The sequence below is a fragment of the Hylaeus anthracinus genome, unplaced genomic scaffold (genome assembly GCF_026225885.1).
Source record: "Hylaeus anthracinus isolate JK02 unplaced genomic scaffold, UHH_iyHylAnth1.0_haploid 4, whole genome shotgun sequence".
In the NCBI taxonomy this organism is placed as follows: domain Eukaryota; kingdom Metazoa; phylum Arthropoda; class Insecta; order Hymenoptera; family Colletidae; genus Hylaeus; species Hylaeus anthracinus.
Genome location: NW_026535289.1, coordinates 7,411,240 through 7,429,561, shown reverse-complemented (window position 1 = coordinate 7,429,561; position 18,322 = coordinate 7,411,240). Strand labels below are relative to the sequence as shown.

The 18,322-nt window shown below is 47.5% G+C and overlaps 1 protein-coding gene across 4 annotated transcripts in view; it reads left to right on the top strand.

The window, feature by feature from the left end:
• The window catches only part of LOC128894622 (discoidin domain-containing receptor 2-like), a 142,674-nt gene that overhangs the window by 77,176 nt on the left and 47,176 nt on the right, over window positions 1-18,322 (top strand). Inside the window, exon 2 of one of the 4 annotated variants that reach the window (XM_054156470.1) lies at window positions 8,203-8,246. The exons of the other annotated variants lie outside the window; for them this stretch is intronic. The gene's annotated coding sequence lies outside the window, so the exon portion shown is untranslated. The remainder of the gene's footprint in view (window positions 1-8,202; window positions 8,247-18,322) is intronic. 4 annotated transcript variants of the gene reach the window in all.

Here is an 18,322-nt window from a genome sequence, read left to right as displayed (position 1 = left end):
CGCGCATAGAATCGTTGCTGATATATGGCTACGCGGCCAGCTGGAATAACATTGTCCCTGAATATATTCGGCGAGCCCGCGAAACTGCCACTCCGTATGTCGCTATTAAAACCGGACGGAAGGGGTATTATCCGCCGCGCGACGCGTTAACAGCTCAAAACCGCGCACTCCACTCTCCCTCTCCATTTCCAGATTCTCGTAATTAACCGTGAGTGGTGGCCATTTGGAATATTAAACTTAGAACGCAAGAGGAAAACCTATTCAAAATCTTGGTTCGAGGGTTTGGACGATCAAACTTCTGGGGGTCTAGCCTGTCGGGAATGACGGAACGAATGTTTGTTGGGGGTGATGGCTGTAAAGCCTTTGACCCTTGGTGGTTCTCTTCGGGCGTTGAACTTGGATCTGTGAGTATACAGTTGGATAGAAGTAGAAAAAAGGGTATATAGACAGACCAAAGTAATATGGATGGGGATGAAGAAGAACTTCGGAATGAGAACGATGGCCCTAGCTCTCGGTGACTAAGTGCCTAAAAACTGCACTGCGCCCAACACGATTCGCAAATCCCAACTGTCCGTGAAATGAGTCCGTGACTCAGCGTTAACAACCACCCAACAGCAGTTGCTCCATAGACGACAGACCCGAAATCCCGATTTCGTCTTCTATCCAATTTGTCGAAAGACGTCGTACCGCTGACACTATATTCTCGTCTGATAATCAAAATTAAGCTGTTCTCAACTATCAGGAAGGTCCGTGTCGCCTGAATCGGTAATCCTGGACTCCCTACCGAATGACCATACCGGTCGATGCTGCTTAACGCTCGCACAGACACAAAAAGAGAAAAGTGTCCGGGACGGCGTAGCGCGGCAGCGTTAAAGAGAACATGTCCAACGCTTAGCGTTAATTAGCGGCCTAATGAATGCAGTCGAAATGAAACCGGGAGCCATTCAGAGAGGTGAGAACGCTAGAACCGGAAACTGGCTCCCGAGTGTATTCTCGCCTTTCACGGCCGACAGCAGGGGCGAGGAATAGCCGGGGAAAGAAAAGGGACAGTTGTGTTTCACCGCGGTGGACCGGTAACGTGTTCGGGACACTCCTTTTTGCTAATAGCATGCACGCGACCATCCGGACCACACGTGCGCAATAATGGGTAGCGCGTGGGTGTGTGTTGGTGCCGGCGCAGTCGACCGACCGTGGCCAAGGGGTCTCTGCTATCCAACTTTCCGACGTTACATCTGCTCCTTGTTACCCGTGGTTATTAATTAGCTCTGCTCGATGCATCGTGTCGGCGTTACACTGCACAAAACGATATCCACTGGGATAGGTACCCAAAATGTCTAAACTAGGTTGGGTATTTTGATCTGCCAGGGTGGGACCTTTAGGGAGTGTTATATTATACTTAGGCGGTAAGAAATAACTCTGAAGGTAGTTAATGGCCTTAAGACTGCTGGAGACCACAGCCATGGACTCGAAGATCAGGGGGTTAGATCATCTACGTCTTGAATCTATCCTCCTTTATGAACTCTGCCTTAATAGCCTCTGCCTTAATGACCTCTGCTTTAATCGTTGAACATGCACCTGTAGCAAGTCTTTCTTCCTCGTCAGTCATTTCATCTGCTCAATCGCAGAACCCATTCGGTAGAAAATCCTTAAAATCCCTTGTACCTCAGCTTCGATAAAGGAACATGATCCTGGATGCAAGAGGAGCAGACTCCAGGCCACGGGAGAGGTGCCAGAGCGCTAAAATATCTCGCGAGTCGACGAGTGTGTAATTGTAAACTGTGGATCGCAAACGCCCGGTTTCTCGCGTGTTCTTGGCGTGTGTCCTCTCGACGCGAGATAAAACGCGTCAGGCACCGCTCGAGGGTGGTTCGAGGGCGATTGTTATTAGCCCGTCGCTGCCGCTTCAAAGGGACTGCTCTCGCGTGATCGTCCTTTCTGGAATCTGTTTGCAGTTCGACTGTGATTGTTGGCATCGTTTGGCGTTGTTGGGATACGGTAGACGTTTCGTATTTCGTTGAAATTAGTTGATCGTACGCGAGCAACGCCAGCCTCGTCGCGCGCTTGTTTATTTGGCAAGTTCGAGTGAAAGGGGGAGGAACTTCGACAGATGTAGAATCGTCGAATGCAGCCATGTCCTTCGAGTTGTCGCAATTTGTTCTCTTGGGTCGATGGATGGCAGGGATATGTAGAGGTAGCTTTCATTTTCAATATCTCTTAACCCTTTCAGACCTGGCGTTCACAATTGAGGACCCAAAATTTAATAATTAGCAACATTATCGTTTAGAAAGAACGTCCTTGTTTAATAACCAAAGATAAGCTGTTACCAACTACCAGGAATCTTCGTGTCGCCTGAATCGGTAATCTTGGTCTCCCAAACGAATTACCATACCAATCGATGCCTCTATAATGACCATACCGGACTTATCAAACTACAAGTAGTCAAACCAAGACTCTTCAACTTTTACCACTGTACAAAGATTCAGCGTAAAGTGTAAGCAAAAGCTAACCCAGACGGAGATCAGACCAAGTTCCGTGCACCGTTCATGTATCAAATGTCGATGACTGTCTGGCATGCCGCTGAATGCGCTGACTTTCGGGGCACGTTTGTTCGGCTCCGTCGTCGTATTCTCGAGCGGATCCTTCTCAATTCGGTGCCGGTAGCGCAGCCAGCAGCATCAGGCTTTCCCGCAGAAATGTAAATACCGGACGGCCAATCAGCCTGATTGGTCCCATTCGCTCGAATGCTCGTCATTCACCGGCGCATATAGCGCGCCGTAAGGCACGGTGCCGGTGGCTGTTATGTGCTCTTGGATCGGGCCATTGTTCGCACAGATATGCGTGCATTTGTATGCGCGAGCGCACCCCCGTACGTGTACCTTGATGTTACGTGTACGTACCGGTTATGTAGGCATCGAACGATTCGCGTATCGCAATTGAAATCGCTAAATGAATTTGCGGATCCGAAACCGGCGCCAAATGCGCGTGCAGCTACTTTGTCTGGAATGTTCTCAGAGTCTTTTCTCTGCTGGGTACCTTCAGTGGAATAGATTACGTGGCGGTATTGCGGGTCGTGCATTATTCGCGTATCGCGAAGTATAGTTCGCTGAATAACTTGTAGGACACGGGAAAATAAAGACACAATGACTCTTGATTTTAGGAGTAGAGCTTTGGATTGAATGTTAAGCTTTAACCCTTTCAGTGGTAGAGGAAATTTTCATACATATCCGAGAAATGTTAGACAATTTTGAGCTGCAATATATTTTTTGCAAATGTACGGGATAGCGATATATCGCTCCTTGGCACTCAAAAGGTTCGTACCTTTTAGTACATATAGTTGCTACACTATCAGGGGTCGTTAACAGGTTGTCCTTCCTTTGCAAAGCCGAAGAAACTAGACTAAACTAAACATTTGATACTACTTTTCGTTTTTAAAACAGCAAGTTTCAACAGTCTGAGATAACGGTAAGCTCCTAGGCTCCCCAGCCACGGGCAGCGAAGTGTTAAGAAGACGCTACAGAAATCGATTCGTGTTCAGAGACTTCATTCCATGGGCGAGCGTTTTCTGCGTACTCAGGAAGTTCTCTAAGCCAGTTCGTGTACGCGGCCAGGTCCGTTCAATTTGTACGGTCGTTAGACGGTATGGACGAGGATCGTTCGGGTACGTGGAAACGCGCCGACGCGACGATTCCTCGTGCTGATCCCCCGTGACGGGAATCGTTGCGTGCTGCTCGCTCATTGTTATGGCAATGAGCGTTCCCGCCGGTATCTTCCAATTTTAGAGCGCGCCCTGCAAATTGTCTTCCTAATCGCAACGCGCGTTTCGTTCGCTCGATTACCTGGAAACGTTATTTACGAAATCGTCCGCATATCATCGCGATGAAATTCAAGCGTGCTCCATTACGATGGGGGTTCTCACTAGAACCCTCGAAGTCTCGTAAAACGAATTAAATAGAATTGAAAAAATAAATAGGTAACTCACCGCTGGACTGAAATTCTAGAAGCAAAATTATTTCAGCAACGAGGCAACGGTGTACTCGATCTCCACCTGCTAGTAAATACCAAAAACAGACGTGTTCGTTCGATTCTCGAGCCACGTGTTCAACAAAAAACCGAACTTGCAACCACACTCATTTGGACTCGTAGGCCGTTTCGTCCCCACCCTGAAAATCGGGACACCGAGAGCGCAGCCCTCAGCCTCGGAGGAAGAACCGAAGCAGAGGATCAAGGGCCGCGACAACGTCGTCCATTCTCGGAGATAACGCATTCTTTCGTGAGCTTGTTTACAACGAAGTCCAAATCCGGTGGAAATTCAAGGAAGAGGAAAGAAACCGAGGGCTCCACTCGAGAAGATGAAGCGTCGTGTCCTCTTTTCTTAAGTACTCGCGCTTGTGCCACAGTCCTCTCCTGGCTGCTTCGCTACCCCGTCAGTCGATGTTCTCTCTTTTCAGCGGCGACGTGGACGGGGAAGAACGCGCGAGAGAAAAGAGTGCACCGGCAAGAACCCGAGGAGCATCGATTACGGGCTGCGCGCTTCTAATCTGGTTTAACTTGTTTACTGGCCCTCGATAAAAGAGCAACGCAATTCGCGGGTAGCTCGCCCCGGCCGCCTCAAATCTGACTTGAAATTTATTATGTCGGTAAATATAACCGGTGAGAGGACCCCGCCAGCCGCTGGAAAGCCTGACGGGAGGAATGGGGGAGGAGAAACCGCAACGTTCGTGCCGGCATTCGTAACCGTGGCCGCCAACAGCCATGGTTTTTCGACGAGTCCGTGGAAGACTCGATCGAGCAGCTGGTGTTTTTACGACTGTGCACGGTATCGGTTATAAACCGACGTTGTCCTAAAACCATTTGTCTCGCGACGTTACGACGCTTCTTTCAAAAAATTTCGAAGATATCGACGTATATTTTCCATCTGGTTATTGGAGATTTCTTCGGTTTGGAAACTTTACGCGGTGCATTTCCCGCGAAGCACATGAAATTGTCGAACCGTTAAGGTATTCTCTTTATCGATACTTCGGAATAATCGAAGCTAGTGTTGGTAACGTTCACTACTTTTATAAATTGAAATAGTCGTAAAGAAAACCCTTGGAAAGTCTCGTAACACGTTTATCTCCTATAATTGTCGAACAACCCCCATACATTTTCGCTGCAGTCACGGTTTTCCGTAGCCCGACATAAAACCTCGATTGTTTACAACTGCGACCAGCTCTGCGATTGCACCAAGAGCATGCAAGCATCTGCTGATCTTGATATCGCGACGACATGAAGGATTCGGGTAAAAAATCAAAGTTACCGTTCGCCATACATTATAGGCGTAATCGCAGGGACAGTCGCCGAGGTACGATCCATTCATCACGCTGAACACACGACGAACTTTCCGTCACAGGACATCGTAGCTGGTATCAGCGGTTACGCCATGCACGACAACGACGACAACGAGCAGACGACCGACGCCGGCGGTTTTAGCATCGTCGGTGCGTCGCAGGATCCGCTTTAACGAGGTTGCTCGAGGGGGTTCATCGAGACGCCGGCTGGTTTGGTAACCATGTGACATATCCTCCCTCCCCTTGTCTGTTCATTTTCCTCTTCGTTTTATTATTCGCCTCTTACTCCCTTCTGTCGGTCGTTCTCTCGTCGCGTTGCCGTTACCACCGTCTAACCTTTATTTTCTTCTTCCCCGAATTCTCGGCATTATTCAACGGGCGCACGTCTCTCATTGAGGATGCACGCACGTACCGACTACCTGCTAAGACGACGAAGACGAAGACGGTGAATGACGAGACGAGCAGAACGACGTCCCGTAGTCGCTCGAAATCCGCGATAAAAACGTCTCGCCTTGCGCAGCCGGTTCTACGCACGGGGAGAGCCGAGGCTCCCTCGAAACGGTTCGAATATCTGCATCGCAATGAGCCCCTGGAATTGTTTTTTCTTCTCTAGCTAACCCACGTCGACGTTGTCATTACGTTTTTCCCCGGTTGAATGCGAACTCGATGATGGCGAACGCGTCGCAGGTGCTGGCCGGGCAATGATGTCCAAGGTTCTCGGTATACTCCGTTTACAGCGGTAAGCAACGTTTTTACGAACAATTGTTATTGTTTATTTTAATAGTCGACGGGGTGAACCAGGATTATGTGCAGAATTTAATAACAACACGTGACTATTGACATTGGTGACAGCAGAAGGACGTGCTTTTGTACCAATCCACACTATTTCGAACCACACTTACACCACTTGTTCTTTGCGGCATACTCTCTGTATTGAGCTATCCAACTTTTCTTAACTTCAACTTTCACTGCAGCAACATCAACCCTCTCTGGCTTCGTAGAATTGAAGACTGTTAGGGCCTAACTTTGGATTAAGTCTCCACTCAAAGGAATATTGTGGCTCGTTTGATCTTCTATCCGGACTACTGAAACTTCACCCTTACCGGCAATAAGACTGCTTCATCTTCTTATCATCTTCGAGTTCATCAAAGTAACTCTGTTTACTTCTTTTGAGAAATTTCTCTTTGAGTTCAATACTGCACCGACTGTCTGTGGTGTTATAGATAATAATAGATATAAATTGATAAATGTAACACAAGAATAGAACAAATTATTCGTTACTTAGATAGGATCCGTCTTTGTGATTTCTGCTCGAGGTATAGTTAGTTCGAACTCGTTAAAGGGGAGCGTTATTATAAATTTTATAGACGCGACCCTCGTAACGTTCCGGCGATACACTCGTCGACGCTAAATCCCGATTACACGGCCGGTGTTACTAATTGCACGTATCACATTATAAACTTTAATCGCTTTAATTACTTATTGCATGTAATTAAGCGTTTATTGCTGTTGCTTCTCGCGTCGAGCGTTCGATGATTCCGGCTCGGTGATGCGCTCAACCCCCACCCTTTCGACCCCCGTTCGCGTCGAGCCGGCCACTAATGAAAGTTTGAATCGCAATTTTACCAAATTAAAGCCAGACTAATTGTCAACGTTATTTCGAGGCCGAGGCTATCGCTATTTTAATTATTCTTGCCCGGCGATACGTTTCGTGATCCAATCTAAACGTTCATTAGCCAATTCGAACGATGAGCGTACGAGTGGACGCACCCTCCTTTGTCTCGTGTACAAAGGGCCAGGAAATTTAATCCATGACCAGATATGTATATTTTGGAAAGTAAGTTCAGTTGGTTGAAATTACTCGGAGGAAGCGAGAGAATTTGAAATCAAATGCTGGTGCTATTGTACGTTGCCAGATTATGTGCAATATTCGACGCAAACAATATTGGAAATTGAAGAGAAACAAGGAGCAATTAGTTTCTGAAAATTGCATTTTGATGATGAAGATTCCAATGGAAATTTTATTTCATCCCCTCTGAATATGTTTACCTACTTCTTGGAGTAATTGATAGAATAATTCTACATAATATTAATTAATTAAGATGACTATCACAGTAGCCTGTTGGTCCTGGTTATTTTTTTCCCCGTTGTTACAAAAGATTGCGCGATCGATGAGGTCGCGAGACGTTGTTGCTGCCCAGAAATAAAGTCACGCGCGAATTTACCAGGAGTTTCGTACGCTTAACGATCGCACGCGTCCCGTCATTCTTCACCTCCCCTTGAGCGTTCTTTATGGGGTGGGACGGTTTAATGGGCTCCAGAGCTCCGTCGTCCTTTTCTCATTAAAACGCCAGAGGACGTCTTATTGTACGTCACATTATTGTCATTATCGTCGAGCGAATCGCGACATTGCAACTCGATGGAGTGTGCAAGACATACCGTAGACGATTCCGGGGCTAAACATTGTAATTATTAATAATCACTGGAGCCACGTCGTTCGATCACTGTCGAGGGAAACGAGACAGTATCGCTGGGGGAATCTGGGGACGTTAATTCCGAGACGTTTGTTCCTGTCCTGCAAATTTTGAAAGTAACTAATTTCATAGCCACTCTTTATTAATTGATATTTCTGGTTTTAAGTGCAGTTGGAAAATAGTCGTGTCGCGAAAGTATTTGATTACTTGCGTGACCGTCTATTTAACTGTTACTGCTGTTGACAAATTATAGTAGACATAAATTATTCAGTTTTATATTTTCATCAAAATTTGTATTTAAAAAATTCATGTTAACGACCGTTGGTTGCCAGTCCGCTTTATTCTAGTACTTCGTTAAAAAAATCCCCCGCTAATTACAGGTTTTGCTTTTTTCGTTGCAGCTGAAGGGCAATAAATTTCGCGAAACCGACTTCATGAGGAAACGGTATGTACGGTGATCGTCGTAACAGTAAGTTCGCATACCGGTTACCAAATCCTGTTAGCCACGGACCACAGACTATTTCGCTTTTCCAGAAACAGTACGAGCAGAACTCGACGGAGTCTGCAACCGAGGGCACGCGGGCCGAGATCAAATGAAACAACGCTTGACGCGTTTACCCCGCGAAACAAAGGCCTTGGTAATTTCGAAATGAAGCTCGTCTTGCGTTTCTGTCTCCCTGTGCTATTTTTTTTTCTTCTCTCTTCTTTCTCGACGTTTCTGTCTGCCTCGAGGTATACGATTGCAGAGCGTGTTTGATCGCGTAGGAAGGATTCTAGTAGAAAACTGCTCCAGTCTCGGCGCGCTCTGACTCCCGGGAGGGATCCCTCTTTCCTACGAAGTACATAAACTGTTTTCTTAGGCACTCGGAGCTCTTCAAAAATTCCTAAATATTTACCCGAGCGAAGGACCCCCAGACGGACGACACTTAAACGGTATTTCCACGGGAACGGTACACGAAGATGGGCTTAAGCTCGCTGAAGGACGGATTAGAGCCACTCGTGCACATCTCCGTTCCACTCTCCTTCTCTTTTTCCCCGTTCTTCTGCCCTCCCCCCTTCGCCCCATCGATCCCCTGTTTGGATCTCTTTTTCTCAAATTTCCGCTCCTCCGACCCACGTGCAAGCGGTATTTGCACTAAGGGAGGAGATCGTTCTTTGAATCGCGAACACATCCCGACTTTCCTGGTTTTACATCGGGAAACGATAAAGCGCCTCAAATCGTCCGTAAGAATTGGACATTTTTCTACGGCGAACGTCTCGCGAAACGGAAATCCGTCGAACAATTATGCAGGAATGTTGGTTCATCTACGGTTCGTCCAACGATTATAAGGAATGGTTTTTAGGGTCAACTTTTTCTTGGAGCAAAATCAATCGTGTGTTAGGTGCAGTGAACCATCTGATATACACTCCAAGAATGAATTGTAAAAGTAATCTATAGGCAACTTATACAAACTTGGAAGATCCCAAAGATTAACATTTTAGATGCTAATTTACCAATGAGTTCACGACAAATATGTGAACTTAAAGACTGTACTTTTTCCCAACCAGGCCATAAGAATTAACCTTTGGTATTCACTGTTTATCACGTGTTTGGAATCCCAAAGGTAAAATGCCGAAGTCATAGGCCTGTCCTCGATAAAACAATGCTCGCCACTCCTTTTAATTGTGACTCGCCCATTGCAATAGCAATCGCGATTCTTAACGAGCAGCGAAACGTCAGATTGATTTAATCGTTCACCTGTTTCGTTGCCACGAGCTACGAACCTCCGGTTTACTTTTCTCGCGATTTATTAAATTAGAGTCACCGGGCCTTGTCCTCCTTCACGAAACCACTATCGTCAACCCCATTTCTCCTGGGTCAAACTAATTACTGCACCGCGTCCTTCTTACCTCGGATCACGAAAGCGAAATATATTTCGTGCGCCACTGCGTTTCCCAGCAACGCGAAATTGTTCCGTAATCGCCGGTTCCCCTTATCTTCGGTCGTGAATACTCGAGACCGAGAACACCTGGCGTCCTTTCGTGGCGCAAAAATTCACGAAACACCGGCATCGATCAGACAGAGAAAGTGGGACGAATATCCTCGCGTTATTTTCGAAAACCCTGCAGACTCGCACTTATTGAAACCAAAATATTGAATTTCTACAAATCACGTTAGCATACAAATATTATACTCAGCATTGCATGTTATTCTACAGAAAATTTATTGCGTTCCATGTTTCTGGGAAATTTCCCTCTGATTGCATCGTATTTCTCCACGTTCCATGCTAAAAACGCAATCGTTTCGTGCTATTCCCTTCGAAACGATTCCTAAAACCGAAGGTTCGGCCGATAGTTGAATGAGAATACTCGTTCCTACACCAGGGTTCGACTCTTCAGTTTCTGGCGACTTTTTTCCAGTCGGTTTCAGGCCTCGCGCCGATGCAAAAGCATTCCCTTGTTCGAAGTTCCCGCGTCTCCACCCACTAGTCGCCTCCTCTGCCCCCCTCTTGTCGGATTCGCGATTTTCGTCTGAGAGCTTCGAAAACTTTCGGCGGTGGTCGGAATACCGGACTGCATTAAACATGAATAAACGATTTATGAGTCCGAAATGGCTGCGGGTGCTTCGGGGCGGAGGGGGAGGGTCCTAACAAAACAAGGTCGATCGGATAGCATCGAGTTCTTTCGATTATTTTTTTTAGAATTGCACGCGATTGCGGTCCAGCGTTGTTCTCTGATAATTAATCGCCCTTAAGGCACACGTGTACAGGCCGGTTCGAAGCTATCTTCTTTGTCATCGCGGCGAATAATAACTCCTCGATAATCGACAGGTACTTGTCCATCGAGCGGATACGTTTGTCACGAATACACTTGTTATGAATTTTTAAAGCGAAACATTCTCCTATTTCTCCTATTACATATTTTGTAGAACCGTCTATAATTACAGTGCGATCTCTTCTGGAAGCATCGTGATATCCAAGTTCGTTCGTCTAACAGCGGAACGCAAGTTTTCGGCTAACAGGATACCCGCGCAGCGTTATCTACGTAGGACGAAATAGATAACGAGGGAATTATTCCTCTTTACGACATCTCTATCGTGGGTCGAGACTTAACGCGGCATCGTTTCGCGAGTTTGGAAAGTTTGCTTTCCCGCGGTTCGCCGCGAGCTAATTTGCGAGCGTCAGCTGCGTGTTTCTGCGACTAATCGCGAGTTTCGTCGCGACGCTCGCTCGACAGGAATTAAGAACGAACGTAACGTGTTTTAAACGATCCAATCGGAATCTACCCTGTACAAAATTTCTTTTTACTTTGACACTTGTACCAACAAATTTATACAATTAATTTGTAATACCCTTATTACGAGTACACATGAATCTTTCTTTGACACGAGTGACGTGCTTCCCCCCCCCCCCTCCCCCCGTAACCATGCTTGTCGCGCAAACTCAAGTGACACGCCAGTGAACGCGTTAAAAAAGACTCTACTCGAGATGATATAAGGAACAAGCCATGGGCGTTGTCGCGACGGCGGTGCTTATTGCATCAGGACGAAACTTCGACATGGTTCGCATCGATGCTCGGCGCCGTGTAATATAATTATCGCATTCATGACGCGCAATAACGACCGGTCGTAAACGCGCGGCAAAAATAAGGACACGGCGGGAGAATCGCGCGGCAATCTCTGTGACACGCCCGACCGCGTGTTTCGCGCGCAAAAGCAAAAGAAGGACGTAACCGGCGCGACCAGTCATTAATTCTTCTCTCCCCGAGATCTTTTATTACGGTGTTACTTTTCCCAGCAGAAGATGAACGCGAATTCGCCAGTTTTTCTTTTTTCGCCCACGGAAACACGCACGCCAGGTGGACGTAATTCCTCGGCAGTCGCCGTTAGGCAATCGTTAATTGCTCGGCGGATTTAATTAGGCGGTAAAAGAGCAATCGAGGGCCCCGTAGTCGTTGATTAATTGACCAAAGAACGGGAAGCTATTAATCGATAATTAATTTGCGTCAGAAGCTAATGCGCCACCAGTCGCCCCCGGTGGAGGAAACGGTGAAATAAAACGGCGTTCCGCCACGGTTAGAATATCACTTGGACGCCGCCTCGTCTGAAATACGCATTGTTCCCGATATCCGTTCCCAATGGAGTGTCGAGGCTCCATCCAATTCCTGCGGCTCTCCATCTCGTCTGGACCACTCGCAGCCGAGGCCTCGTCGCTACAGATTCCTCAGCCAATCGAACTCTCGATAATGCACCGTGTCTGGGTCGACCGTCGCTGAAAGCTGCATGGAAAGGTAGGCGGGGAACCGCCTTCCGACAGATCGCGATGCTCATATTTTGCGAGCAAAGACGAGCTGGCGTAGAGGCAAATCCGTGCGAATTTTGTTCCACAAGGTTAGCTTCAAGAAACACTTAAAATCGTGGGGTGCCCTTCGTCAATTTGTCTTGGGGTGTAGCAGCCCTCTTGAGCCACCCCGTCATTGATCGCTTCCTCCGTGTCCCGTCCAACGAGTAACCATCACGGGCAATCTGCACGGAAAGGTGGAAAAGCGGAGTGCCTTCGAGAACCACCGACGCGCATTCACCGGTTGATTATCTCCTTTTCGTTCGCGCGAGACGGTAAATGGCAAGACCAGCCGAGAATAGGAAACGTGGAATCGTCGATCCATCGATTGAATGGAAAAAAAAAGGGAGACGGTGGCATCGACGAGCAGACCTAAGAAGGGACTAACACGTCGTTCGACGAGAAGCAGAAAAAGTGGAGGGCCACTGGGAGGCGGGAAAGGAAGTAGCAGGGGAAGAAAAAGAGTCGGTAGACGAAAGGCAGGGACGCGATGGCGCGACGTTTCACTTGTTCGGAACATAAACTGGAACGGCAGACGTGTCGGTATGAAAATTTCAATCGGCCGGGCTAAAGTGTCGGCGTAGCGACTGTTGAGGAGACGGCCGTCGCCGAAGGTGGAGTGTGGCAACGCAGAAATTCAGGTGGTGGTGGAGAAGTCGACGTAGAGAGAGGTGGAGGCTGAGAACTGGAAGGGTAAAGTGGCTCTGGACCGCGTATAGGTGTGCCAGCGGTCTCTCTGTCTCCTTCTGGCTCGTTACCACCTCGACTAACGCTGTTCCACCGTCTCCCTTCGTGACGTTCTCCTCTTCTATCGTGCGAGGCCCTAGCCCCCGGCGAACTGCATAATTCATGGCCCTGCTGCACACCGACCGCCTCCCCAACGGACCCTCTTCCAGAGGGCCGACGCCAGCCAACCCTTCTCCTGCCAGCGCCGCCACCTTCTCTGCCTCGACCTCCTCCACCTGACTTTCCAGGGTCAACCTTGCACGGCCGCGTTATTGTACGTCACTGCGTGCGACTCGCGAACCAGGGGAGGGTCAGTAGTGGCGAACGTCTATTCGATAAAACTGTTATGGAATGGGCTCCACCTTCGGAAACCAGCTATACAATATTAGCTTTGGACGCCCGTAAACTTTCCAACGGAGCGAGGCAAAAGTTTGGGGAAATCCGATTGGTTGGTGTACGCTTGTACTGGAGCAGTCTTAGAGAGAGGTTTGACCTCTCTTTTCTAGATAGTCAATGGTAATCCAGAGCTCTTATTCAAGTTTATAGAATTAATTTGGTTTATTCCATGGTTCGATGGATTTTCTCCCAAAAAAGTAGACGAAGTTGGTTTCCGAACTAAACTGTGCCAATGTCAGCTATTTTATATTTACTCGTCTCACCGCATATATGTCTATTGTGTTTAGATCCAGATTCTGTTATTCTTATAAGCTTTAACCCTTTGCACTCTGCGCCATCTCGTTGCAAAATGTGCGAACAGGAATCGCATTATATAAAATAGTCTAACTTTGGAAACGTGTCTTTTTTGGTAGTACTAGATTTTCATTATTGAAGCGTTAACACCACTGCAAACAAAAGCTATTTATCAAGGATTTATGTTTGCAGTGGTGTCACTATCAAAATTTGTTAGACTTACGATGTCCGCTCATAGAGGACATCCGAGTGCAAAGGGTTAAACATGTACCCACCTGTCATTCCATTCCAATTTTATTGTAATCGACGTCTACAGACCATACACTTACATTGAACCCAGGTAAAGTTTACCCCTACGTAAGTTCTACGTTTAGCTGGGGACGCGCAGAATGTAGGCGAATATTTCGGCTGAGTTATGAACGACGCCCCCCGCCGAGGCAGCGGCGACCTAACGAGAGGGACGCCACGGGCGCTTCGACCGCTCTCGATCGTCTCGGAATACCTTTCCTGACAGCGAACAAGATTCGAACGCCGGAGTAATGGATTTTTACGAGTCCAGCCTGAACACGCCTCGACACGAGGGGGTGCGTGGCTCTGCATGGCCCATTGTAGCGCGACCGTGTCACTTTTTATTTGGCATTGTGCCGCTTGGATTGTATTTTAGGCTGTCGGTCGGACAGCCAGACGACCGACCGAGAGAACCGTGAGACGAAATCGCGATTAGGTTCGAAATCATGGAGTCAAGTTGGGGAGAAATAACGTTCTCTTCGCGACCAGTGAAAGAGACATCGAAGATCCTATAGTCAAAGTCGATAATTTGATTATTTGGTGCTCACAGACTCCTGGAAAGTAGAATTCAATTTTCAGAATGATGATCACGAGGCACAGCTTGTCTCCCACTTCGCCTCTTGTTTGCTCCACGAGCAATCGATCTTTGCTTTAAAGAGAAAAATCGCAATCTAGAATCACACTTCCTCTGTCTACCAAGCGGCCAATCGATGCAGAAAGATTCCTCGATAGCGAGTCTCAAACTGATTGCGTTCCTATTTGTCCAAACGCATCCGTCTTTGTCACAGAGGAGCACCATGACTGTGACAGCGTAAGAGAGGAGCTAAACGGAACATTCCTAGCCATCGAGGAATGTGCAAAACCTACGAAAATAGATAAAAGCAACTACGTATAGCAAGTAAAGCATGTTCGATTCTTGACTGTTCACTCGAGGAGAAATCGAGGTGCTTAACCGGACTAAACAGTCCAGTGAAATTCCTGAAAGTCAAACGAGACGAAGGAGACAGGTCCATCGAGATAGTCGACGTTGCACAGACGACTCGTCGTCGCAGATGACGCTGACGGTCACCTCGAACGCGAATCTGATTTAGATACCAGAACAGGATGTCGTTAAAGTCGCTCGTCGATCGCTCCCATTGGCTAAGTCGCGCTCGAGGTGCGATTCGTTCTACCTCTCCAACTACCGATGGAAGACAAACTGTTCACCCGAAGCTACGGACTCCGCGCTCAAAATTAATACGAAACAGGCTCCGAAGCGTCCACGGGGAACGCGCGCCGCGACGCGACTCGCGACGTTCAAGCAACTGGAACGAGATGCAGATATCCCGAGGCTCGACCCGCGACGCGGTCGTTTTCTCTCGTCCTACCGGCAGAAATGTACCGGTTCTTTCGCTGAATAAATGGCAGATACTCTGCCATCTTGGGCCTCCATCGCTCGCGTTCGAAGATAAACATCAGCGCCAGCAGCGTCGTCCGCGCTAACAGCACACGGTAGTCAAAGGGAGCCCCCGTAATTAGCCATGCGCGCAGCGCTCCTCCTTTTTCGCGCGTTGGAAACGCCGGTGCCCCACGAGGATGCTCGATCGTCGCGATTTACGGACCGTCTGGGAACGGATCGATGCGTTAGGCTACTACGCCGCGGAATGCTCCGCAGATCTTGTCGCGAAGACGCGTTAGAGGATCGAGACAAGCGAAGCACATGTGGGCCAACGTTCGTCAAGGTTTGAGCACATGTGCTTTCATTTAATTCGACTCTTTGGTTCGTGTGTAGTATTAGGTGCGACTAGACGTCGAGGTGTTCAACAAATGAGACTCGAACGCATAATAATTTGATCTATGATCTTGTTTCGGTATCCCATAGTTGTTTCTCTACAACTCCTGCTATATCTTTGGGTACGTTGCTGTATATTTACAAACCAGGGCAAACCATGCGTGGACGTTTCCGAATTTTTACGGCGCAACGCTTGATCTCGGATCGCGATACAGTTAAACGACCAACAACGTCGAAAACGTCCTCGAAGTATGCTCGTCGGGAAACGGTTTCTATCGTTATCTTCGGAACGAAAATCGCCGGATGCACGAAGGCTGAGCGGTAGCTTGGACTTCTGTAAATTTTATAGATCCTGTTTGAAGCAAACTGCATACGTCCGGGGACGCACGATGCTTGGTTCTGATTTCGCGGAAAGGCTGGCCGTAAAACCTGTTTGTACGTCTCTCTGAGGCGACATCCTCCGACGTCGGGCACAGAGGGGAGTTCTCGTTGCATTTCCGGCACGATACTGTAAAGCGTAAGTGACTCGGTTGACCGCCGCCGGTGCTCCGTGGAAATGCTATTTGCGTCGCAGGAAAATCCGAGCGACGCGTCCACTTTGCTCTCGCCCCGTCCAATCTGAATTTTGACGACGCCGTCAAAGGAGCCCCCTTTAAGAGGCCTGCATCCGAAAGGATACGCTCGCCGAATGAAATTAACAAATTGAATTCGTGCTGGCAAGGCGAGTCGCGATCTCCGTGCTCGTCTTCGGTCCAGGATACCTGGCGCGAACCGTGGAGTTCGATGAATATAAATTAACTTTATACACGAAATGTTTGACTGGGTACTTTGAATGTGAATTGAATGAATGTGAATTTACGAATTTTGTGTCATGGTGGAATCAATGGTACCGGTAGTTGACCATTTGAGGCAGAAATTTGATTTTTCTTTGTTTAGACGTCTGTGCTTCCATCAACAATAAATATTAATAATGAAGTCCACTTTTGAATCCACTTTGGAAGTCCACTGTCACAGTATTTAAATTTTCCTTCGTAAATATGATTGTCCGTGTACCTTTAGCATTACCGTAGGAGTGATATAAAGCTCCCCAAGAACCCAAGAAGGTATTCGACCGAAATGGCTGGGAGCAAAGTTTCGAGGGATGTGTGCGTACGTCGGAGTGGCTGAGTGTTGACCGTAGCCGTGTGCGTTTGTATATTCGTGGGGTGAGAGTCCTTTAGGGTGCGCAGTAGGAAGAGTCATTCTGTTCTTGTACGTTTCACGGAAAGAGTTAATTTTTTTTCTGGCCTAAAACAGATTAGTGTACAGAGCGAGAGTAACAAAAGAATTCCAACAGGATTTTGAATTTGCATCTCAATTACTGCCAGTCACCAAATTAATTCCCGGTGTAGTTCCTTTCCTATGAAGAATCTTACATTAAATTATCTAAAAATGAATATTTGCCTATTATTAGTTTTTAAATTGCAATGTCAATGATCCAATATCACATCAAACACTCCTAAAATTCTTCCCATGAATAATTCTAATGAAAATTCACAAAACCATGCGTTAAGAATGTATACCAACTCGGCAGGAATTTTTTCCCTTTGGAATAAAGGATTCGCGAAACATCACGCTGTGCGACGGCGCGGGGACCCACCCGCGTCGCGAATTCTCCCGTCGTCGTCGGCGTCGGCGTCACCACGGCCGTCACGAGAGGGTCTACGAAAATAAGTCGCGGCGCGCCCCGGCAATTACGCGAGGACGACTTCGTCGAGTTTTAATTTGCCTGGCCACTCGAGAGGAGCACAACGCGCGCAGGCGCTCGCGAATCTCGCCTTTCCGCGAATTCACGCGCAAATTTATGCGACCGCACGATGGAAACGCCCGTTCAAAGAGCGCCACGCGCGACTAATTCTTTCCAGCGGCGTCGTAAATCCCTCCAGCCCGTGGTTCGCGCGTTTTCCCGCTGCGAAAACTGGGAAACGCCGTCGCCCGCCGCGTGTTTTCTCGACCGAATTCGAGTGCTTCGTTTCACGAGCCGAGCATAACGATCTGGGAATTGTTAGTCGCGCGAAAACTTTCGCCGAGGATAATATTCCAAATGATTCCTTCAAAATGTTAGGTTTATCGAATATAGAATATTGAATTTGTTTGTTTTTTATATTGTAAGGGTGGTATCCGGTTTACATTGATTATAGCACTTATTGGTCCAGTCTAGCTTGTCACAAATCATCAGTCTCTTACACATATGTGTTTCCTTCCATATCACATTTACATTGATTTAAATCCTTGACTTCTTACGCTACATTCATTTACATGTCTGCACTTACCACCTATAGCTCGGGTACCTCGGGATCGCTGACCCCGTACTGTAGCTGCGGACGCGCATTCTACAGCCCCTGAGGGCAAGAAGGAAGCTTTCCAAATATATTTCTCTGAGCCTAAAGAAATAATTACATTTCGCGAAAGTTACCATCGTAAAAGCGCACAGTTCAACGCAAAGTATTTTCAGGTTGAAAACCGTTCCTCGCTATAGTTCGGGTAATATTCGCGGCGTTCATCGCGAGGCTCGTTGATCGTTGATTTTTAAACTCGCTTCGGGGAATTATTGTAAAAACTTGCGGCTCCTAATCCGACGTTCGAGGATTTATCGATGGCAGCTCGCATTATATTTTTTGCGGGCAGCGAAGCTACTCGAGGGTGGAGGCAAACTAGTTTGGATACAAATTTTTCGCCTGCGCTCGA